This window comes from Humulus lupulus, chromosome X, assembly GCF_963169125.1.
Source record: "Humulus lupulus chromosome X, drHumLupu1.1, whole genome shotgun sequence".
In the NCBI taxonomy this organism is placed as follows: Eukaryota; Viridiplantae; Streptophyta; class Magnoliopsida; order Rosales; family Cannabaceae; genus Humulus; species Humulus lupulus.
This window is the reverse complement of record NC_084802.1, coordinates 68,486,565-68,509,988: the sequence shown is the minus strand read 5'-3', so window position 1 is coordinate 68,509,988 and position 23,424 is coordinate 68,486,565. Positions and strand designations below refer to the sequence as shown.

The 23,424-nt window shown below is 39.6% G+C and overlaps 1 protein-coding gene across 4 annotated transcripts in view; it reads left to right on the top strand.

The window, feature by feature from the left end:
• The window catches only part of LOC133804650 (uncharacterized), a 43,280-nt gene that overhangs the window by 7,433 nt on the left and 12,423 nt on the right, over positions 1-23,424 (top strand). The window lies entirely within an intron of this gene.

Below are 23,424 nucleotides of genomic sequence, written 5' to 3'. Positions count from 1 at the left end.
ATTAATACTTGACTACTAACATAAAGAAGAAATTGTTACTACAAATCTTAAATTTAGAGAGCTCCTAAGAAAAGAAGAATAGTTGGGAAAATGTACTATCAATTTTTATGTACTTTCCCTTTTTTTTTTTCTTTTCTTTTTGACCAATATCACCATTTTTTTTTTAATACCAGCATAAAACCTACCCTTGGATTGGAGTTCAGTTATCGGAACAAGGCACAAACAAAAAGGAAAAAAAGATACTCAACAAATTGTAAAGCTGAAACTTATTATACATCTTTTAATTTAAAAAAAATGAGAAAAGAAAAAAGAAGTTAAAATATAATGTCAATCAAATCAAACACTTAAAATACAAAGTTCAAATTATCAAATACAAAACAAACATTAAAAATGTCAAAGTTCCAAAATACAACCATAAATAAACAACGATAAAATTCATAAACTTAAGTACATAACTAGTTAACCACAAAACCAAAATAAAGTCCATAAGTCGTGTACAACCATAAACTAAGTCTATAAAAATTCAAAATACATGAAAAGCAAAAGTTCATGCCCTTTCCTTCTTTCCTTTCCTTCATTCCTTTCAAAATTCAAATAAGAAAAATTAGTAAAGAAAAGAAATCAAGGATAATAAATAACATAAAGGCAGGTAGGCATGAATAAATTCTTACAAGCAATTGCAATTCTTTTAATTTGTAGATTGTTGTGCAGCAGATGAGGCTGAAGACTGAAAATTGATAGAGGATGAAGCTGGCCCAGGCCCAGCACTTGTAGGATCATTGGTCATCTCTACAAATATTTTTAATATAAAAGATAAATATTAGATTATAAAAAAATATTCACACATTTAAAATAAATATTAAAATGTACTAAACTACCTGACTCAAGATACTCTGATGTTTGAAGCGCTTCTTTTTCTTCCATGTAGTCTCGAACAATGATGGGTTGATGTGATCCGCTCCACCAGTTATTGAGACAAATTAATGCTTCGACCATCCTTGGGCTTAGTGAGCTTCTAAAAGGATCTAAAATTCGATCTCCTATAGAAAATGCCGCCTCAGAAGCAACGGTGGTAACTGGTATAGCTAACTAACACATCACGAGCCATGAGTGACAAGATCTTGTACTTGCAGCCACTACTAGCCCACCATTCCAAAACATCAAAATTCTCAGTTGGTCGCTCAGGTTCCTCTTCCAAATATTTATCGACCTCATTTTTTGTCACTCCATCATCCTTCTCCAATCTTCGTGCCACAAACTCATCATGCAAATTTCGTGACTTCTTGTTGGCACTAGGTCGACCACTAACAGGCATGACGAATGTGGATGAAGAACTAACAATAGAGGTTGATTGTAGCTGAGTCATAGATGCTGATGGATGAAGACTTGATGTTGTCTCATTATATTGATCAAACATTGCCCGCATTGTCTTCTCTACCTTTTTCACCATCTCTTTGTACGTCATCTCATCATAAGTAGCACTAAAGCAATGACTGAGATAGTCAAGCTTGTATCTTGGGTCAAGGACCAAGGCAATTAGAAGTGCCTCATTGCAATAATCAAGTTTTCCCCAATACTTGTCATACTTTAGTTTCATGCTCATTGCCATTGTCCTCAATAACTCATTCTCATCATCGTCAGCTACTAAGTCACACAGTTTTTGTTGCATATTGGAGATCTCAATGAAGTACTTATTAGCAGTAACATAAGTAGACCTACTAAACTTTAATGTTACTTCGTAAAAAGTCTAAAAAAACCTCAAAAACACTGAAGCATTTTCCCAATCATCAACAGTGGGGGGGCCCTCCTTTGGTATTCCATCTTTGTCAACCTCATCAAAATATTTCATATAATTAGCATCTCTTTTCATCTTGTCAAATGCCTTCTGAAATTTCATTACACAATTGAGCATTAGATATGTGGAGTTCCATCTTGTTGGGACATCTAAACACAGAAGCCCTTTACATTTAATCTTTTCCTACATGACACGTTCCTTAAAATTTTTTAGCCTAGCAGGAGAAGACCTAATGAACCTCACAGCATTTCTAATTGCTGCAATTGACCCATGTTTTTCCTTCAACCCTTCAGTGACAATTAGATTCACAATATGAGCGCAACACCTCATATGTAAAAACTTTCCATCCAAAATTAGGCCTCTCTCTCTCCTTGAATTGTTGCCTCAAGTATCTAATGGCAACATCATTAGACGAAGCATTGTCTACCGTAATGGTAAACAACTTAGAGATGCCCAATCTAAAAGACATAAGTCGATCTCATGGCCAATGGTTTCCCCTTTGTGATCTACCACTTGGCAAAAATTGATAATTATTTTCTGATACTCCCAAGAATTATCAATCCAATGAGCAGTGATGACCATGTAATTCAAATTTTGAATGGAAGTCCAACTATCGGTAGTAATCGATATCCTCTCACGACTCAAAATATTTTTCAATGTTGCCTTCTCCTCATTATATAACTTCAATACATCTCTAGTAACAGTCATTCGAGAAGGGATCTCAAACCTAGGTTGGAGTGTTTTGACAAATCTTTTGAACCCTTCACCCTCGACACGTCTAAATGGCAACTCATCCAACACAATATATTGTGTGAGGGCTACCCTACAAGCTTCTTTGTTATAAGCTACCGCTACTAAGTTTGTCTCCCCCTCTTTCCCTCTCTTTACATGCGGAAAGCTTAAAGTCTTTTGTCTCTGCTCATCAATCTTATACGGACTTAGGCCGCATACTTTCTTAAAATAGTTCCACAAATGACTGGTCTCATGTTTTCTACTGTCACACAAGAAGTCAGACCCACAGTAATTACATATGCACTTGGGGGGAGGAGACTCTTCGTTAGGATCTGTCGAGGGTGGAGGAGGATCTTCCTTAGTAAAATGATCCCAAATAGATGACCCTTTTCCCTTTATTTTCCCGGTACTACTAGCACTAGGGATGGGGGGAGGTCTAACCCTCTTTCTACTAGCTCTAGTTTTTCTACCTTGATCAGTAAGAGGAGTAGGGTTTTCAGTTTGAGTGAGAGGTGGTTGATCTTGATCATCTATTGGGGGAAGAGTTTCATCTACCTCATCAATATCCATTACCTAACAAATCAATGGAAATTCAAGTAATTGTTATTGCTAGACAAAAGAAGTAGTAATAATCACAATACTGTTATGAAACAATTTGACCCTTTGTTTTGATTATGAACAAAACACACACTGATAAACACACAAAAAATATACTTTGACCATCGCATACAATAAAGTTTTAGTCATTGGTCCTTATTAATGCATCATATGTTCATTGCCTAACAAAAGTTAAACTAATTGTATAACAAAATGTTCAAACTGAACCCATATTGCCAATTTCAAACCCAAAATCTCTGACTTTTGTGTACAAGACTTGCCCTTATTTCCAACCAAAACAAAACTTTAACTGCCTAACTGTTAGACCATTTCTTAATGGTTTGACAACTGACTATTCCATCTGGTTACTTAATGGTTTCTACCAAGAAATGATTTCATAATCTCATAATTTGAATTATATGAAATCTGAATTATGAATTCTAACTTAATGGTCTAATGAAATGGTGACCCGAAACCTGCCTAACATATATATATATACACTAAATGTAAATATATATAGCTGTGCTTACCGGACCGCTGCTGGCGAGGCGAGGCGTGTCGCGCTGCTGGTGGTGCCGCCGCGTGAGAGCTGAGGGTGAGGGAGGCTCCGGGCTCTCGTCTCGATGGGTTGGGTCGGCAGGCAGTGGCACTCGGCTTCTTTTCTTCTCTCCTGCTTGCTGCCGTGCTGAAGCTTGAACCAAGAGGGAGGCTGCCGGGCTTGATGGTGCTGAAGCTTGAACCAAAGGAGAAGAAGACCAAAAAAAAAAAAAGGGGTCGGGTTCTAAAGTTTAGGGCTAAGATTTTTTTTTCAGATTTTATTTATTTATTTTATATTTTATTTTTTAAAAAAATTCGGTCGGGTTTTGGGTTACACCCGAACCCGACAGCACATATTTTATAAACCCAAATCCAACCTGATTTTTTCGGGTTCGGGTCGGGTTAGATCCGATTTTGTCGGTTTTTGATAGGATATTCCTACTTCTAAGCACCCAAACAGCAAGAAAATGGTATATAGCAGCAAAACAAAATGCAGAAATAATGAAAGAAATTCTGTTTCATTGAAACCCAGGTGTTTGAGAGCCTGGTCTCTCCCAAAAGAGGTTACAATCACCAATTCCAGCCTAAACTTCTACTGACTCTTACCAGCTATATATATCATTACCTCACTGTATTATTATGCACCCCATTCCCACCTAATAACAGCTCTCATAACTAACTTTAAGTGACAAATACCCCCTGGACACAACTACCCCTGAGCCGTTCCTTTCCCCTTATCCCTCCTAGCATACACAAATGTAATGGGGTGTCTATCACTACCGCCGGCCACAAGTTTCACCTTGTCCTCAAGGTGAAAGTCTGGAAATTGCTCTTGGATTACCCGAAAATCCTCCCAAGTCGCTTCGCATTCCGGCATGTTTCTCCATTTGATTAATGCTTGAGGGGCTGCTTTCTGGGTGCCTGGCCGAAATTCCAGAACAGTTTCTGGTGTCAAATTCCACTCTAATTCTGCTGTTAATTCAGGAGGGAGTTTGGATGGTTGCTGGGTTTGTCCCAAAGCCCCTTTGAGCTGCGATACATGAAACACAGGGTGTATTGTGGCGTCCGGTGGAAGCTGAAGACGATAAGCTACTGTCCTAATACGTTCTAGGATAGGAAATGGCCCAAAGTAGCGCTGAGAGAGCTTCTCATTGACGCGTTTAGCGACTGTTTTCTGCCTGTATGGTCTCAGTTTTAAGTACACCAAGTCCCCCACCTTAAATTGCACATCCCTCCTTTTCTTATCAGCCTGTGTCTTCATTCTTTGTTGAGCTCTATGTAGGTTCAGTTTTATTAACTCCAGAATATTATCCCTTTCTTGAAGCGTTTGCTCCACTGCCGAAACCTTAGTGCTGGCTGGTTCGAAGCGTATAAGGGGAGGAGGATCCCTATGATATAAGGCATGAAAAGGGGTCATTTCAGCTGCTGAATGAAATGATGTGTTGTACCAATATTCTGCCCATGGTACCCATTTCGCCCATTGGGTTGGTTTAACACTAACAAAACACCGCAAATAAGTTTCCAAGCAGCGGTTTACCACCTCGGTTTGTCCGTCAGATTGTGGGTGATAGGCTGTACTCTTCTTCAAACTTGTGCCTTGTAGCCTAAACAGCTCCTTCCAAAATAAACTAAGGAATACCTTGTCGCGGTCTGAAACAATAGAACGTGGTACGCCATGGAGTTTGACAACATCTCTCACAAAGCTGGCTGCCACAGAACTTGCTGTAAATGGGTGACGAAGGGGTATAAAATGAGCATATTTACTCAAACGGTCCACCACAACGAAAATAGAGTCAAATCCGTTAGATTTCGGCAGCCCCTCTATGAAATCCATTGAAATGTCGTCCCAAACTTGGTCTGGAATAGGTAATGGCTGAAGCAAACCCGCTGGAGATTGAGCTAAATACTTGTTCTGCTGGCACACCGCACATTCCGCTACAAACTTCTGTACATCTCTTCGCATTCCTTGCCAAAATAAGTCAGCGGCCATCCTCTGAAACGTCTTGAACACACCGGAATGTCCACCCATGTTACTGCTGTGATATTCCTGTAATAATAATGGAATAAAAGGGGATGAAGACGGAATGACCAATCGCCCCTTATATTTCAAACAATCTTGCACTAAGGTATACCCCATTACTTGCTGCCCCTCCTTCAATTGCTTCATTATGGTGGACAAATTTGGATCAGTCGCAATATGAGCTTGAAGATCCGGAATGGAAACGACATTTGGGACTGAGATGGCAGCCAAAAACGATTCACACGGTAGGCGTGATAGTGCATCCGCTGCCTTGTTTTCCAAACCCGGTCGAAATTGAATATCAAAGTCATATCCCAGCAGCTTTGTAAGCCACTTTTGATGTTCTAGGGCCACCAACCTTTGCTCCAATAAGTACTTCAAACTGCGTTGATCCGTCCTCACCAAAAACTTGCGTCCCAACAAGTAAGGTCTCCATTTTTGGACTGCCAAAACAATTGCCATGAGTTCCCTTTCATATATAGACTTCATGCGAGCTCTTGGTGATAATACTTGGCTGAAATAGGCTATGGGACGTCCATTTTGCATCAAAACAGCCCCTAAACCAGCCCCCGACGCATCGGGTTCTAACACAAATGGAACTGAAACATTTGGCAGCGCTAAGACCGGCATCGTACACATGGCTTTCTTTAGTTGAATAAAAGCCGAATCTGCCTCTTTTGTCCAGCCATAAGAATCTTTTCGCAGCTGGTCTGTAAGTGGCTTCGCTATGCTCCCATACCCTTGTACAAACTTTCGATAGTAGCCGGTGAGCCCCAAAAAACCCCTTAGCTCCTTAATAGTCCTCGGTGTTGGCCAAGTCTCCATTACAGCCAGCTTACTTGGGTAGGCAGCCACCCCTTTTTCCGAAATCACATGGCCCAAGTACTCCACCTGCGCTTGTGCGAACATGCACTTCTTCCTATTGGCAAAAAGCTTGTGCGCTTTAAGGCGTTCCAAGACCAAATGTAAGTGAGTGAGATGGTCCTCCAAGGACGGGCTATAAATAAGAATGTCATCAAAGAACACTAGCACAAACTTCCGCAAAAAATCGCGGAACACTTCATTCATAAGCGCCTGAAAAGTTGCTGGGGCGTTGGTTAGTCCAAAGGGCATTACTAAAAATTCATAATGCCCTTCATGTGTACGAAAGGCTGTCTTCTCAATATCACTTTCCTTCATCCGAATTGGGTGGTAACCGGACTTCAAATCAAGTTTGGTGAACACTTGAGCCCCATGAAGTTCATCCAACAGCTCATCTATGACTGGAATCGGAAACTTATCCGCCACGGTCTCTCTATTTAAGGCCCTATAATCCACGCAAAAACGCCAACTCCCATCCTTCTTCCTAACTAGCAAAACCGGGCTCGAAAATGGACTGTTACTTGGCTGAATTATTCCTGCAGTAAGCATTTCAATGACTAATCTCTCAATCTCATCCTTTTGAACTTGAGCATAACGGTATGGTCTGACAGATACCGGCCCCGCCCCCTCCTTAAGAATGATGGCGTGTTCCCGTGCCCGTAAAGGTGGTAACCCCGCTGGCATATCAAACACAGACTGGAACTCCTCTAAAACCGATGCTACTGCTTGCAGAATGGCCTGTTGCTCGCTTACAACTTCAGTGGACAGCGTTCCCAATTGAACCCAAAATCCTTGAGCCTCCCCTTCTACTGATAAAATCATCGCCTTGAGTGAGATGGGAGATTTGCAAAGGCTGGGATCTCCTTGTAGTGTAATCCAAGACCCTCCCATCTCGAATTTCATCACCATTGATCGCCAGTAAACCTGCATGTTCCCCAGCGTCTCCAACTACTTAATACCCAAAATCACATCTGCCCCACCGAGCTCCAATGGCAAAAAATCAGTGACAACCCGCAACGCTCCTAAATCCAGCTCTACATTGGCACAAATTCCCTCTGTTCGGACCTTTCCTCCTGTCCCCAAGAGCACTCCATAGCAAGTGGTGGCTGTAATCGGCATACCCACTGCTGCCACTATCTCTGTTGAGATAAAATTATGGGTCGCACCGCTGTCTATCAACACTGTTACTGGCCGACTAGCAATCTGCCCAGCTAACTTCATAGTGTGCGCCGACGAAATTCCAACCAGAGAATTCAGAGAAAGGGTGGCCAACGTTTCTTCAGATTCGCAATGATCTTCGGTTTCTAGGGAGAAAGGCGGCGACTCCTCCGCTAGAATCGCATCCTCCTCATCCGAAAGTAGCAATACTTGCAAAATTTTTTGATCACATTCATGTCCACGGTGAAACTTTTTAGCACAACGAAAACAGACCCCGCGGGCCTTCTTGTCTTGGTACTCTGACTCTGTCAATCTGCGAAATTGTGGGGGTTTAGGCTGCTGAACAGAGTTGCTTCGGATGGTTGCCGCCGCCTGAGAAGAAGAAGACGTAGGGGACGTTACAACTGATTTCACGATAACAGTATGGTAAGGGTTTCTGTTTGGAGTTATTGAGCTTAAGGTTTGCTTGGGTAAATTTGGTCTGATGGGCTGGCTCGTTTGCATAAGTTGGTGTCCTTCTTCTATTCTTTGGGCCGTATCCATAATACTGGCCAAGCCCACAGGCTGAAGTATGTGCAAGGCAGCCTTAATGTTTTCTTGAAGCCCACGAACAAAGCTCCCTTCCAGCACGTGGTCTGGAACACCGGGGACTCGGGATGCAAGCATCTCCCAACGCAGCCTGTAATCTTCAACTGTGGTTGTCTGCGTGATCGACAAGAGCTCCTCCGAGACCGACCCCACCGGCGACGCTCTGAATCGGAGAAGAAGCTGCTGTTTTAAACTTGCCCAAGATGTAATCGGCCTTCTCTGGTTCTCCCACTGGAACCACGTCAAGGCATCACCATCCAATCCGATAATCGCCGTTTCCAGCATCTGCGGTTCCGTAAGATGCATCAGCAAGAAGTAGCGTTCTGTTTTATAAACCCAGCCATCTGGATTTTCTCCTGAAAATAGAGGCAGCTCCATTCGAGGTGGCCGAAAATCCTGGCCAAAATTCTGGGCAACTCCCCACGGTTCTGACGACTGCTGCTGCTGTTCGTGGTGGCCGCTGGATTGCTCTCCGATGATAGGCGGTGCTGGAGAAAAAGTTTGTGCCCTAGGTTGTGGAGTTCAAACCCCCGACCAATGCTCCTCCTCCAAAACTGGCTTCTAACAGTCGGCCTCCCCAGCTGAAGATCCACTGCCCGTCTTCCCGGAAGCTTGAAGCAACTGGGCCAAATGAACCACCAGAAGGTCCATCTTCTTCTCCATCGCAGGTAACCTTAACACTTCAGTCTTCATCGTCTCCAATTCTCTGGGAAGGTGCTGAAATTCCACTCTCAACTCTTCCAATTCCTTCTGAAATTGAGACTGCATCAGCTCCATCCTCTCCTCAAGCACCTCACTCTGCAGATCTTTCTTCGGCCCCATAGAAATCGTTGGCTCTGATACCAATTTGATAGGATATTCCTACTTTTAAGCACCCAAACAGCAAGAAAATGGTATATAGCAGCAAAACAAAATGCAGAAATAATGAAAGAAATTCTGTTTCATTGAAACCCAGGTGTTCGAGAGCCTGGTCTCTCCCAAAAGAGGTTACAATCACCAATTCCAGCCTAAACTTCTACTGACTCTTACCAGCTATATATATCATTACCTCACTGTATTATTATGCACCCCATTCCCACCTAATAACAGCTCTCATAACTAACTTTAAGTGACAAATACCCCCTGGACACAACTACCCCTGAGCCGCTCCCTTCCCCTTATCCCTCCTAGCATACACAAATGTAATGGGGTGTCTATCAGTTTTTTCGAAAAAACGGGTTCTCTGGGTTCGGGTTTTGTGGGTTTTCGGGTTTTGCGGGTATTATGTGCACCCCTACTGGAGACTCCTCTTCCACTGCCAACTCTGGTTCTGTCAACCTCTCCAAAACTTAGACACTACCTCTCAACACCAGTCCAGCGGCTCGATCGAGTCACTCTACAACCATGATAGTGGCTCTCTGCACATTACAACACACAAGCTTGAAGGCAGAAACTATTTACAACGGGCGCAGTTTGTCAAAATTGTGATTTGTGGCCGTGGCAAACTCGGATATATAACTGGAGATCTTCCTGCTCCACCTACTACCGATCCTAAGGTATGGCAGGTTGAAAACTCAATTGTTTTGGCTTGGCTAATTAATTCTATGGATCCGAAAACAAGTCATGGGTACTTGTTCTTCAAGACGGCAAAGGAAGTGTGGGATGCGGCTTGTCGTATGTACTCCGACCTTGTTAATGCATTAGAAATCTTTGAAATCCGCACGAAACTCAAAGAAATTAAGCAAAGTACTCAGTTTGTTACCCAAAATTTTTTGGATTTACAAGATTTGTGGCAGGAGCTCGATCTCTATCTCGAAACCACTCCTTTGTGTATTGACTGTAGTGTGAAACAAAGACAACAACTCGAGAAGGAACGTGTGTTCGAGTTCCTTACCGGGTTAAATAGTAATCTTGATGAAGTACGCGGACGTTTGGTTGGTCGCTTACCGTTTCCTGATACAGAGGAAGCCTTCTCTGAGGTTCGTCGTGAAGAAGCTCGCCGTCGTGTTATGCTAACTGATTTTGAGGTTCAGAATACTCAACTTCCTTCAAGTTCTTCCCTGACTTCTAACAAGTACAAATATCCATCCAATAATAAGTCTAATCCTGATCCTCGACCAAATCGAATGGGTGAAAGGCCATGGTGTGATCACTGTCAGCGACATGGACATTCTCGTTCTACTTGTTGGGAAATTCATGGAAAACCAGCCAATTGGACTCCTCGGCGCCAAAATGATCGAAAGGCTTATCAAATTCAAGGTACTGGAAATTCTGATACACCACCAACCACTACTCCACCGACATTTAGTAAGGAACAAGTTGAACAATTGTATAAACTTCTGAATCAGTCTTCTCTGGCTCCTACTTCAACATCTAATATGGCCTCATGTTCAATAGCACACCCTGGTAATTTTTATTCTGCTTTGACTTCTCTAAAAATTTCTTCAACACCTTGGATTATCAATTCAGGTGCCTCCGATCACATGACAGGTTTATATCATTTATTTGATTCATATCTTCCCTGTTCTAATAATTCTAGCGTCAAAATTGCTAATGGTACTTTGTCTTCAATTGTTGGTATTGGTAATATCTGCTTGTCTCCTGATCTTACTCTTAAATAGTCCTCTATGTCCCGTCCTTAACTTGTAATCTTATATCTGCTAGCAAGTTAATTGCTGATAATCGTTGTGTTGCTAAATTTCTCTCAAACTCGTGTCAATTTCAAGAACTTTCATCGGGGAGGATGATTGGCAGTGCTAGGCTTCATGATGGACTTTACTTTTTCCAAAATCAGCCTCAAATAACACACCAGCCGTGTGTATCTGGCCTTGTTGCTAATTCTGATTTTTCTAGCAAAATTATGTTATGGCACTATAGACTTGGGCATCCAAGTTTTTCATATTTAAGATATTTGTTTCCTTCTTTATTTATCAATAAAAACTCTGATTTTCTTCATTGTGATGTATGTCAACTTGCTAAACACACACGAGTTTCATTTCCCCAAAAATATTACACACCATCTACTCCTTCCTCACTAGTTCACTGTGATGTTTGGGGCCCTTAAAAAATCACTACTTCTCAAGGTAAACGATGGTTCATAACTTTTGTTGATGATCATACTCGCATCACTTGGGTTTATCTACTTCGACATAAATCTGACACATATCAAGTTTTTCAAAACTTTCACCAAATGGTCCAAACTCAATATCAAACATCCATTTGTGTTCTAAGAACAGATAATGGCACATAATACTTTAATCCCACTCTAAGTCCTTGCCTAGTCAAGCATGGTATTATCCATCAAAGCTCGTGTTGATACATCTCAACAAAACGGTGTGGCCGAACGGAAAAATCGCCATCTCTTAGAAGTAGCTGGAGCACTTATGTTTACTATGCATGTCCCTAAATATCTTTAGGGAGATGCCATTCTCACTGCTACCTATCTCATCAATTGTCTCCCTAGTCGGCCACTACAATTCAAAACACCTTATTCCATTTTTCAAACTTCCTATCCCCACATTTCCACAAACACTCTTCCTGTCAAGACATTTGGCTGCACAGCCTTTGTACATGTTCATTCACAAGGTCGTAGCAAGCTTGATCCGAGAGCCATCAAAACTATTTTCCTTGGATATTCTTCAACTCAAAAAGGCTATAAATGCTATTGTCCACTTACTAAAAAAACATTTGTTTATAGTGATGTTACTTTTTTTTGAAAACACTCCATATTTCTCTCCCACCTCGCTTCAGGGGGAGAACAATAGTCATCAAAAGCAAGAAGCTTAGTGGTCATGGGGGCTAGAGCTGCCTATAAGTCAACCTATGCCTACAAGTCAACCTACCATTGTTTCATCTCTTCCAAATAATCTGTCTGCTCCTACTTCTACTCACACTCATGATCATACTCCTAGTATCGAAGCAGAAACAGATCCTCCGAAACAACTACAACAACAATCAGAGTTGCGTGTATATTCAAGGAGACATAAATCTCAAAGCAGTAATCCAATCATGAATCCGCAGCACAGTCAAGAAACCAATCTGGTGATAGAGCCTCCATCTTCAAATGAGTTAGGTAATCCCCAATCAAACACTAATTCTGATTTAGATGTTCCAATAGCATTGAGGAAAGGTACTAGGTCTTGCCCTCAACATCCCATCTCCAAATTTATATCTTATTCAAAACTATCATTTTCATTTAAAGCTTTTACTTCTAGTTTGTCAAATATATTTGTTCCTAGAAACATTGAAGAAGCTCTGAAAATTCCTGAGTGGAAAGCAACGGTACTGGAAGAAATAAAAGCACTCAAACAGAATGATACCTGGAGTTTAGTGGAATTACCTCTTGATAAGAGTGTTGTGGGGGTGCAAGTGGGTGTTTACAGTCAAGTATAATGCTAATGACTCTATTGAACGGTACAAAGCACGATTGGTAGCAAAGGGATTCACCCAGACCTATGGGATTGACTACACTGAGACTTTTGCTCTAGTTGCCAAGCTCAATACCATCAGGGTCCTACTCTCACTTGCAGCAAATCTAGATTGGGAATTACATCAGCTTGATGTAAGAAATGCTTTTTTGAATGGAGAACTTGCAGAAGAAGTTTACATGAGCCAACCACCAGGCTTTGAAGAAATTTCTAATGCCAAAATTGTTTGCAAGCTTAATAGGTCACTATATGGCCTAAAACAATCTCCTTGAGCTTGGTTCGATCGATTCTCGAAAGTTGTCAAAAATCTTGGCTACACACAAGGTCAAACTGACCAAACTTTATTCATTAAACATTTAGAAGAAGGTAAAATTACTATCCTGATAGTATATGTCGATGATATTATTGTCACTGGAAGTAATACCGAGGAGATAACTCGAATCAAAGAAATGATGGCAAAGGAGTTTGAAGTCAAAGATCTGGGGGCATTGAAATATTTTCTAGGTATGGAGCCAGAAGAAAAAAAGGCATTTCTGTATCTCAACGATAATATACTCTTGATCTCCTAAAATAAATTGGGATGCTCGGTAGCAAGCCTAGTGGAACTCCAATTGAACTTGGAGACAAGATTAAAATGCTTGAAGGTGATCCAGTGGACAAAGGAAGATACCAGCAACTAGTAGGGAAGCTCATCTATTTATCTCACACTAGACCAAACATTGCTTTTGCTGTAAGTGAGTACATGCACAATCCTTGTCAAGGTCATCTCAATGCGGTATATAGAATCTTGAGATATCTGAAACAAACTCCAGAAAAAGGGCTATACTTCAAAAAGACAAATGAAAGAAAGGTGGAAGTCTTTACCGATGCTGACTGGGCTGGATCGATTGATGATAGGAGATCCACATCAGGATATTGTACCCTACTATGGGGTAATCTTGTCACTTGGAGAAGTATAAAACAAACCGTTGTTGCAAGGAGTAGTGCAGAAGTAGAGTTTAGAGCTATGACCCACGGGGTATGTGAAGTGATTTGGCTAAAACGGCTGCTCGAAGAATTAAAGATAGAATACGAAGCACCTATCCAACTATTCTGCGACAACAAGTCCACTATCAGTATAGCACATAATCCTGTTCTTCACGACCGAACCAAGCATGTAGAAGTGGATCGCTATTTTATTAAAGAAAAGATTGATGGAGGGATCATAAGTATTAAACATGTGCACTCTTGATCAACAATTGGCAGATATACTGACCAAGGGACTTTCTAAACGAGTTTTTGATTTCCTCACAAACAAGCTTGGACTTATTAACATTTATAGTCAAGCTTGAGGAGGAGAGTGTTGACGGCTAGCAAATCAATTCACAAATATATGATTTTAGTGTGACAACTGTAGATTTTTTATTGTATTTATATGTTTCCTTATTTATAGGTTTTTTGATTCTTTTTATTTATTATAATTACTCTGTACAGTCCCTATAAAAGAGCTCTCACAGTCTTGGTCTGCTTTATTCTTTACCTTAAAAGATCCTACATGGAAGATTGCATTCGATGAAGAAATCAATGCTCTTGAGAAAAATGGTACTTGGGTTCTCACTGAGTTACCTCAAGGAAAGCGGACAATTGGTTGCAAGTGGATTTTAACTGTCAAGTATAATTCAGATGGGAGCATCAACAGATTCAAGGCTCGGTTGGTCGCGAAGGGGTTCATTCAATCATATTGTGTTGACTATCAGGAGACCTTTGCTCCCGTCGCCAAGCTTAATACATTAAGAGTTTTTTGTTATCACTTGTTGTAAATTGTGATCGACTCTTATATTAGTTGAATGTAAAGAATGCCTTCTTGAATGGGGAACTCGAAGAAGTCTGTATGGGAATTCCACCGGGGATGAAAAAATACTCCAGTGGTCATGTGCAAACTTCTCAAATCTCTTTATGGCTTGAAACAGTCAATTCGGGTATGGTTTCATAGATTTGGAAAGTTAGTTATTACCTATGGATATACTCAAAACCAGGCTGATCATACTCTGTTTGTTAAGTTCTCTTCAATAGGGAAGTTGACAATTCTCATTGTCTGTGGATGACATAATCCTAACTGGAGACGATTAATGTGAAATTTTAGATCTCAAGAGACTTCTTGCCTTAGAGTTTGAAATCAAAGATATAGGACCCCTCAAATACTTTCTTGGAATGGAAGTAGCCCGATCCAATGATGAAATTGTTATATCTCAACGAAAGTATATCCTAGATCTTCTAAAAGAAACTGGAATGATTGGGAGCAAGACTGTTGACACTCCAATGGATCCAAACTTGAAAGCAATTTGAAGTGAGGATTCAACTCCAGTAGAGAGGGGGAGTTATCAAAGATTAGTGGGGAAACTAATCTATCTTTCTCATACTAGACCTGATATCGCTTTCTCTGTAAGCGTGGTAAGCCAAGATATGCACAATCCTTTCGAGGAGCACTTGGAAGTAGTTCATCATAATCTGAGGTATCTGAAAATGACACCAGGTCTCGGTTTGCACTTCAGGAAATACAACAATTGAGACTTAGAAGTCTACACAGATTCTAGCTGGGCTGGAGAGCTGACTGAGAGACGATCAAGTTATTATAGAATTACTTGAGATTGGTAGAAATTGCTGTTTTTTTTTTTTTTTATTTCTGATGAACATGTTACAAAATATATAGGCTATTCAAAATATTCTAACATAAATACCAAAATAAATCTATTTCTAAATATGGAAACTAAGTATACACAACTAATATACACATGATTTCCTATCTGTCAATAGCTATTGCACCTATGTATGGGGTAATTTAGTCACTTGGCGCAGTAAGAAGCCGTCTGTGGTCTCAAGGAGTAGTGCAAAGTCAGAATATTGTGCTTTGGCCTTAGGTATATGTGAAGGGATGTGGATCAAAAGGCTGATGAATGAGTTGAGAATCGACTCTCCCAAGTTCTGTAAAATGTATAGTATAGTCAAGCTGCAATCAACATTGCTAAGAATCCGGTTCACCATGACAAAACTAAACATGTTGAAATAGACTGACACTTCATTTTTTAGAAGGTAAATTCAAAGGTCGTTGAGTTTAACTACTTTCATACAAAGAAACAGATTGCGGACATCCTAACTAAGACCTACCAAGAATGATTTTTGAAGAATTTAATTCCAAGCTGGGTTTGTATGACATATACAACTCAGCTTGAGGGGGAGTATAGAAATATTGATAGCATAGGTGTTATCTCTTTGTAAATACCTAGAGTGTGTTGTACAACTAAACTTAGGTTGTAAAGTTTATTCCTTTTTCCATTTTTAGCTTTCTTGTACATTGTTTTCTGCTAAATTGGCCTTTTTATTCTTCAATAAAATCAGATTAGAAGAATTAATTCCAAAAACTACAATTTTGCATTTACTTTGAGACAAGTACGTTCCATTTGTATTCCTATATTTCTCTCCAAGAAAATAATTAATTAGACCAAGGTATTTTAAAGCAAATGACTTGATAAGATCTCTAATCAACTGTGAAATTATCCTTCGATTTGGATTAGTAATTAATATCATCAACGTATACAAACAATATAACCAGCTAATCACCTGAGCCACATATAAACAAGGAGCTATCTGACCTTGATGCATGAAATTCCCACTCGCACATAGTTTGTTTCAACTTATCATTCCAAGCTCTTGGAGCTTGTTTTAGGCCATACAAATCTTTGTTGAACTTACAAACACGTTTAGGTTTTCTTGAATCAATAAAACCTTTAGGTTAAATCATGTAAATTGTCTCATTAAGAACACCATTGCGAAAAGCATTGCTAGCATCCAACTGTTTTACTTCCCAATTAGATGAACAGCAAGACCAAGTACCACCCGAACTGTTGCAGGTTTAACTACGGGACTGAAAGTATTATCATAATCAATTCCTATTCCTAGTGTTTGCAAACATCCCATTGAGATTTATACTTATCAAGAGTTCCATCAGCTTTCACTTTCAACTCTGAAAGCCCATTTATTTCCAACTAAATTCATGTTGGGATCAAATGGCACAAGAGTCCAAGTATTGTTTTTGACAAGAGCATTGTATTCTTCCTGCATTGATTTAAACCAAGCTGGGTCTTTAAAGAAATAGCAGAATTTTTTGAGAATTGACAGCAGAAATTCTGTGGGGGAAAAAAAATTAAAATTTTGGGTCGCAACTTGGGTTTTCAAGGCTAATGAGGGAGTTCCTTTCTTAGACCTAGTTAGAGATTGGAACTATTTTCTGTGAAAGTTTAGTGTATTTTTGTTTATCTGTACATGCTCTTTTATGTGCTGTTGTTGTTTGTAGTTGGGTTTTGGACCTGTCTATTATAGCCAGGTTCCCTTTACTTTGTATTATCCTATCATAATTAATTCAAAGTTTCATTTCTATTTAAAAATAAAACAGAAAAATAATTTGTTTTAAGCAGTGTTAGTATCTTTTTTGTTTCCCTTTTGTTTTAGATTTTGCACTGTTGTTTCTTATGAGGTCCTTATTCTCTTTTATATTTTATAAAGCTTGTTTCTTATCCCCAAAAAATAAAATAAAATAAAATAAGAAATTATGGATAAAGGAAGTACAGCCAAAACCTATGAGAGTTATTAAAGCTACGTGTTTGGGGAAAGAATTTGATTAAGTATGAGGATAGCATGGCATCACCCAGAAGAATTGTGATAGACCTGCCAATACTTATACTTATACTCGTAAACATCCAAGGAAAGACTTCACAGCTAGAACAGCCAACTCGGCCGACATTTCAGCACAAAATCCGCTTTATGGGCCAATGGGGAAGCTGAGTGTTTAAAAGGTTCTGTTTGTTTCTCTATTCTGTTGAGTGTAATAAAACGTGGGAGAAGGAAGGGAGAATGTTACATTATTTTGTCGAAGAATTTGTAACAAGGAGAGGCCAGGCTCTCGATTAATTGTTAGACCACTAATTAGCTTTACCTTCTCTAGGAGACAAAAGACCACAAATGTTTAATTATACTAAGCCTAGCTGTCACATATGTTATTTCTAATTGGCTGAGTTGTACTAGTTGTTGGCTCAGTTGTATTAGTTGTTGGTGAGGGAATTATTTCTATTAGAATCTAGTTGGGTGACAGCCTATAGATACCTCAGCAACCTTTTTTATTGGGGCATCGATAGTTTGTAAAAGTGAGAAGAGTTAAACTCTTTGGGGAGTGTTTGGGTATAAAATCTCCCAAAACAATAACTTTCCAAATCGGGAAAGATCTTCGTATATATATAGAAAAATTTGTATATTTCTTCTATATTTTCTGTATACAAACAGTACATATATATAGAAAACCTATGCCCTTAATTACAGAATAAATCCAATTAACTACAAATCCTATAAATTAGGAAACTAATACAATGACAGCTACAATCAAATCAAGGGATTTGATATCTCTTATCTGTCAACACTCCCCCTCAAGCTGGGCTATATGAGTCCAAGCTTGTTAACTAGGAAATCAAATACTTGCTCAGATAAACCCTTTGTGAGAATATCAACCAGCTGTTGATCCGTATGAACATAACTAATGCTGATAATTCTTCCATCAATCTTCTCTTTAATAAGGGAAGTTTCATGTTATATGCAAGATAACTTAGTGAAATTTTTTAATATGCCAACATAAGTTACTATCCTAAATATATGATAAGTTCAATTTTTTGGACAAAAATACCTCTAACATTCAAACATCTCTTTTCTCTCTCAGTCTGAACTTTCTCTCCCTCTAAAGTCTCTCATTGCATCGCTCTCTTACTCTATCTCTCATTCTAATCTTGTAGATCTCGAACAAATACCAAAATTTAAAAAAAAATTATCTCAAACGAACAATTGAGTGAAAATATATGAACCTGCAAAGTTTTCGTCAGTGTAGAGTATTGAAATTGCATTGAAAAAACATTGTTTTGGCCAAAAATCAAGTTTTCATGATTGCATCGCAAAAGCATCGAAGTATTATCGATTTTGCATTGAAAAAGCATTGATTTTGAATCGAAAAATTATCGTTTTGGCCAAAAAATAAATTTTCATGATTGCATCGCAAAAGCATCGAAACACTATCGATTTTGCATCGATAAAGTATTGCTTTGGCCAAAAATCAAGTTTCATGGTTGCATCGTAAGGTCATCAAAATTACATCGAAAAGATATCATTTTGGCAAAAAAATAAGTTTTCATGATTGCATCGCAAGAACTTAGAAACATTATCGATTTTGCATTGAAAAAACATCGTTTTGGCAAAAAAAACAAGTTTTCATGATTGAATCACAAGAGCATTGAAACATCATCTATTTTGCATCGATATTGCATTGAAAAAGCATCGTTTTGGCCGAAAATCAAGTTTCATGATTGCATTGCAAGAGTATTGAAGCACCATCAATTTTGCATAAAAAATGCATGGTGTTTCGATGCTCTTGCGATGCAATCATGAAAACTTGATTTTTAGCCAAAATGATGCATTTTCAATGCAAAATCGATGGTGTTTCGATGTTCTTGCGATGTAATCATGAAACTTGATTTTTGGCTAAAACGATGCTTTTTCAATGCAAAATCGATGATGTTTCGATGTTCTTGTAATGCAATCATGAAAAATTGTTTTTTGGCCAAAACGATGCTTTTTCGATGCAAAATCAATGGTGTTTCAATGCCTTGTGATGCAATTATGAAAACTTGATTTTTGGCCAAAACAATGCTTTTTCGATGCTTTGCTCTAAAATTTGACGAAAACTTTGGAAGTTTATATTTTTTCACTCAAATGTCTGTTTCAAATGATTTTTATTTTAATTTTTGGTATTTTTTCGAGATCTACAAAATTAGAATGAGAGACGTTAGAGAGAGAGAGTTTGGACTGAGAGAGAAAATGAGTGTAAATGTTAGGGGTATTTTTGTCCAAAAAATTAAAATTGTCATATATTTGGTATAGTATATGTTGGCATATTAAAAAGTTTCACTAAATTATCATGCATATAACATGAAATTTCCCTTTAATAAAGTGACGATCCACCTCCACATGTTTAGTCCTATCATGATGTAAGGATTTATGTACAATACTGATGGTAGACTGATTATCACAGTAAAGGGATTCATATTCAATCTTCAACTCCTCTAACAGGTGTTTTATCCACATTGCTTTGCACACTCCATGGGCCATGGCTCTACTCTGCTTCTTGCAACCACTGCTTGCTTTTTACTTCGTCATGTTACCACATTACCCCATACAATTGTACAATACCCAGATGTAGGCTTTCTATCATCAATTGACCCAGCCCAGTTTGCATTTGTGAACACTTCAACTTTCCTCTCAGTTGTCTTTTTGAAGAAAAGCCATTTTCCTGGTGTTTGCTTGAGATACCTCAGGATTCTATATACTGCATTGAGATGTCCTTGACATGGGTTATGCATATATTGACTGACGAGACTTAACACAAAGACAATATCAGGTCTGGTATGTGAGAGGTAGACAAGCTTTCCAACTAGGTGTTGGTACCTTTGTCAACAAGACTTCCGTCAAACATTTTTCTTGTCTCTGAGCTCGATTGGAGTTTTGCTAGGCTTACTGCCAAGCATCACCGTCTCCTTTAAGAGATCAAGAGTGTATTTTCTTTGGGATACAAAAAACCCTCTCTTGCTTCTAGCAAATTCCATTCCCAGAAAATACCTGAGTGCATCGAGATCCTTAACTTCGAACTCTTTTGCCAACATCTCTTCGGTATGGTAGCCAGTAACAATGATATCATCAACATACACGATCAGTACTGAGATTTTCCCTTTTTTTGAGTGTTTAATGAAGAAAGTTTGGTCAGTTTGACCTTGCCTGTATCCTAGTCTCTTGACTACTTTCAAGAATTGATTAAATCAAGCTCGAGGAGATTGTTTTAGACCATAGAGTGATTTGCTTAGCTTACAAACTTTGGTTGTATTGGGAGATTCTTCAAAACCTGGAGGTTGACTCATGTACACTTCTTCTAGCTCACCTTTTTTTATGTCAAGTTGTTGCAACTTCCAATCCAAGTTAACTGCTAGCTAGAGTAATACTTTTATGGTATTGAGTTTGGCAATTGGAGCAAATGTTTCGATGTAGTCAATTCCATAAATCTAAGTAAAACCCTTAGCAACTAACTGAGCTTGGTACCTCTTAATAGATCCATTTGCATTATATTTGACTGTAACACCCATTTGCACCTTATTATTTTCTTGTCTGGTGGTAACTCCATTAAGCTCCAAGTTCCATTTTTTTTCAAGAGCTTTTATCTCTTCGAGAACTATTGTCTTCCATTGAGGAGTACCAAGTGCTTTGGGGAAGTGTGCTTCTCTCTAGAGGGGGTCGACTTACCTTAATTCAATCGATGCTTTCGTCACTCCCAGTGTATTAATTGTCGCTTTTTAAAGCTCCTAAAAGTGTTTTGAAAGTGTTGGAAAGGATGATGTGTGATTTCTTGGGGGATGGAGCTGATATTGCGGGTTCTGAGCATTTGGTGGCCTGGAATGTGGTCTGTAAACCTTTATTTAAAGGAGGACTTGCGATTGGAAATTTAGAAGTAAGGAATAAAGCTTCCTTTTGAAGTGGTTATGGAGATTCCCGTTAGAGCGTAATTCTCTGTGGCATAAGGTGGTGTCGAGCCGTTATGGACGGGCTGAAAATCTTTGGGATACAAAGGTGGTGGAGAGAATTACTGCAAGGGGCCGTGGAAGGACATTGCATCCCTTTATGGTGAGTATAGGAGGTTGGTTCATTTTAAAGTGGGGCGTGGTGATTCAGTAAGGTTTTGGGAGGATGTGTGGATTGAAGGGCAACCTCTGAAGGATAGGTTTCCGGACTTGGCAGTTATTTCCCAAGCTAAAAACGCTCTGATAGCGGAGTTGGTGGTAACCCCTTTTTGATAGAGAAGTGCCTTCTTTGGTTGAGTTGTTAAGGATCCTAGAGTTTGTTTATTTGCCAGCGATTTTGGATGATAGAAGGGTTTGGGAGCCTAAATCTAGCGAGCTTTTCTCTTGTAAGTCTGCTTTTTAGAAGTTAAGTCTTGCGGATGGGCAGGCTGTTGTGTTGTGGGCTAAGATATTATGGAAGAGTCGAGCACCTTCTAAAGTCAAGGTGTTTGGTTGGCTGTTGTTTGTTGAGAAGCTTAGCGTTAACGATGTTCTTCAATGTCGTCGTCTTATTCAGTGCCTCTCTCCCAGTTGGTGTGTCTGTTGTAAAAGGAGGGTTGAATCTCTCAGCCATCTGTTTCTGTTTTGTGATTTGGCTCAGATGTTATGGTCAAGAGTGTGGGGTGAGTTTGGCTTAAGTTGGTGTTTGCGTTCCTGCTATCAGCTGTCATGTGGTTTAGAAGGGGATAAGCGGCTGAATAAGCTATGGAGGTCTACGATCTTGGCCTGCTTTTGGGCAATTTGGCTAGAGCGGGATAGCAGAATTTTTGATGATAAATCATCTTCGTGCGATCATATTTGGGAGAGGGTTAAGTTTTGGGTGGCCACTTGAGTGTATCGTACACAGGATTTTGAGGGGTTATTATTAGAGTATCACTAAGTCAGTTAGCCCAGTTGGTTAGCATAACTGTATTAGCTTCTTGATTAGTTAGTGATAACTAATTTTTGTTTTAGCCTAAGTTGTTTTTAGTTACTATTGTACCAGCTGTCTGTATATATGACAGTAGCTCCTTTTGTATAAAAAAGATGGTTCAGATCAATAAAGAGACATTCAGTTCTTTTTCTCTGTTTTCCACTGGTTCTCTCTTCTCGGTGCTCTTGCACTAATATGGTATCAACGTTCATCTAAGATCTTCTCCAAAGATCTGTATCAATGGCACGAACAAATCGATCTTCCAACCCAGAAGTTGTTGACAACATCCATGCTCGTGATCCCCCAGTCAATGGTGATCTCCAATTGACCATGGCAGACGGCTCCACAACTCTCCAGCAACCCGATTGACCAGCTCACAAAGATGTCTCCAACCCGTACTTTCTGAGCTCAGGAGATCACCCCGGACTTCTCGTTTCTGAACTCCTCACTGGCCCTAACTTTCAGTCTTGGAAGAGAGCCATTTCCACGACTCTTGCTGCCAAGAACAAGACAGTGTTTGTTGATGGTACTCTCTCTAAACCTAATTCTTCTAATCCCCTTTTCAATTCTTGGACCAGGTGCAATAACATGGTCATGTCCTGGTTGCTACACTCGGTCTCTTCCGACATTGCTTAAAGCATCCTGTTCTTTGATCTTGCCTCTGATATGTGGAGTGACCTTGCTGAACGTTTCAACCAAGGGAACAGACTCAGAATTTTCCAATTGAAGACCAATCTTCAAGGTCTTCATCAGGGTGATCGCTCGGTCACATCTTACTTCACCAAACTCAAATCCATGTGGGATGAATTGAAGGAATTCCAACCAGCTCCCCACTGTTCTTGTGGTGCTTTGAAGAAATTCAGTGATTACTTCAACCAAGAACAAGTTCTCCAATTCTTGACAGGCCTAAATGAAAGCTACAACTCGGTAAGGGCTCAAATCCTTCTCCTTGATCCTCTTTCGTCTCTTTCCAAGGTTTTTGCAATGGTTGTTCAGGAAGAAAGACAGAGAACCATTGGTTCTTCACAAACCATAAGTCTTGCTTTGGCTGTCTCCAATCCACCATATCCCTCAAGAAACAAGAAACCAAGACCCACTTGCTCTCATTGCAACAAACCAGGTCACTTGGTGGACAAGTGTTT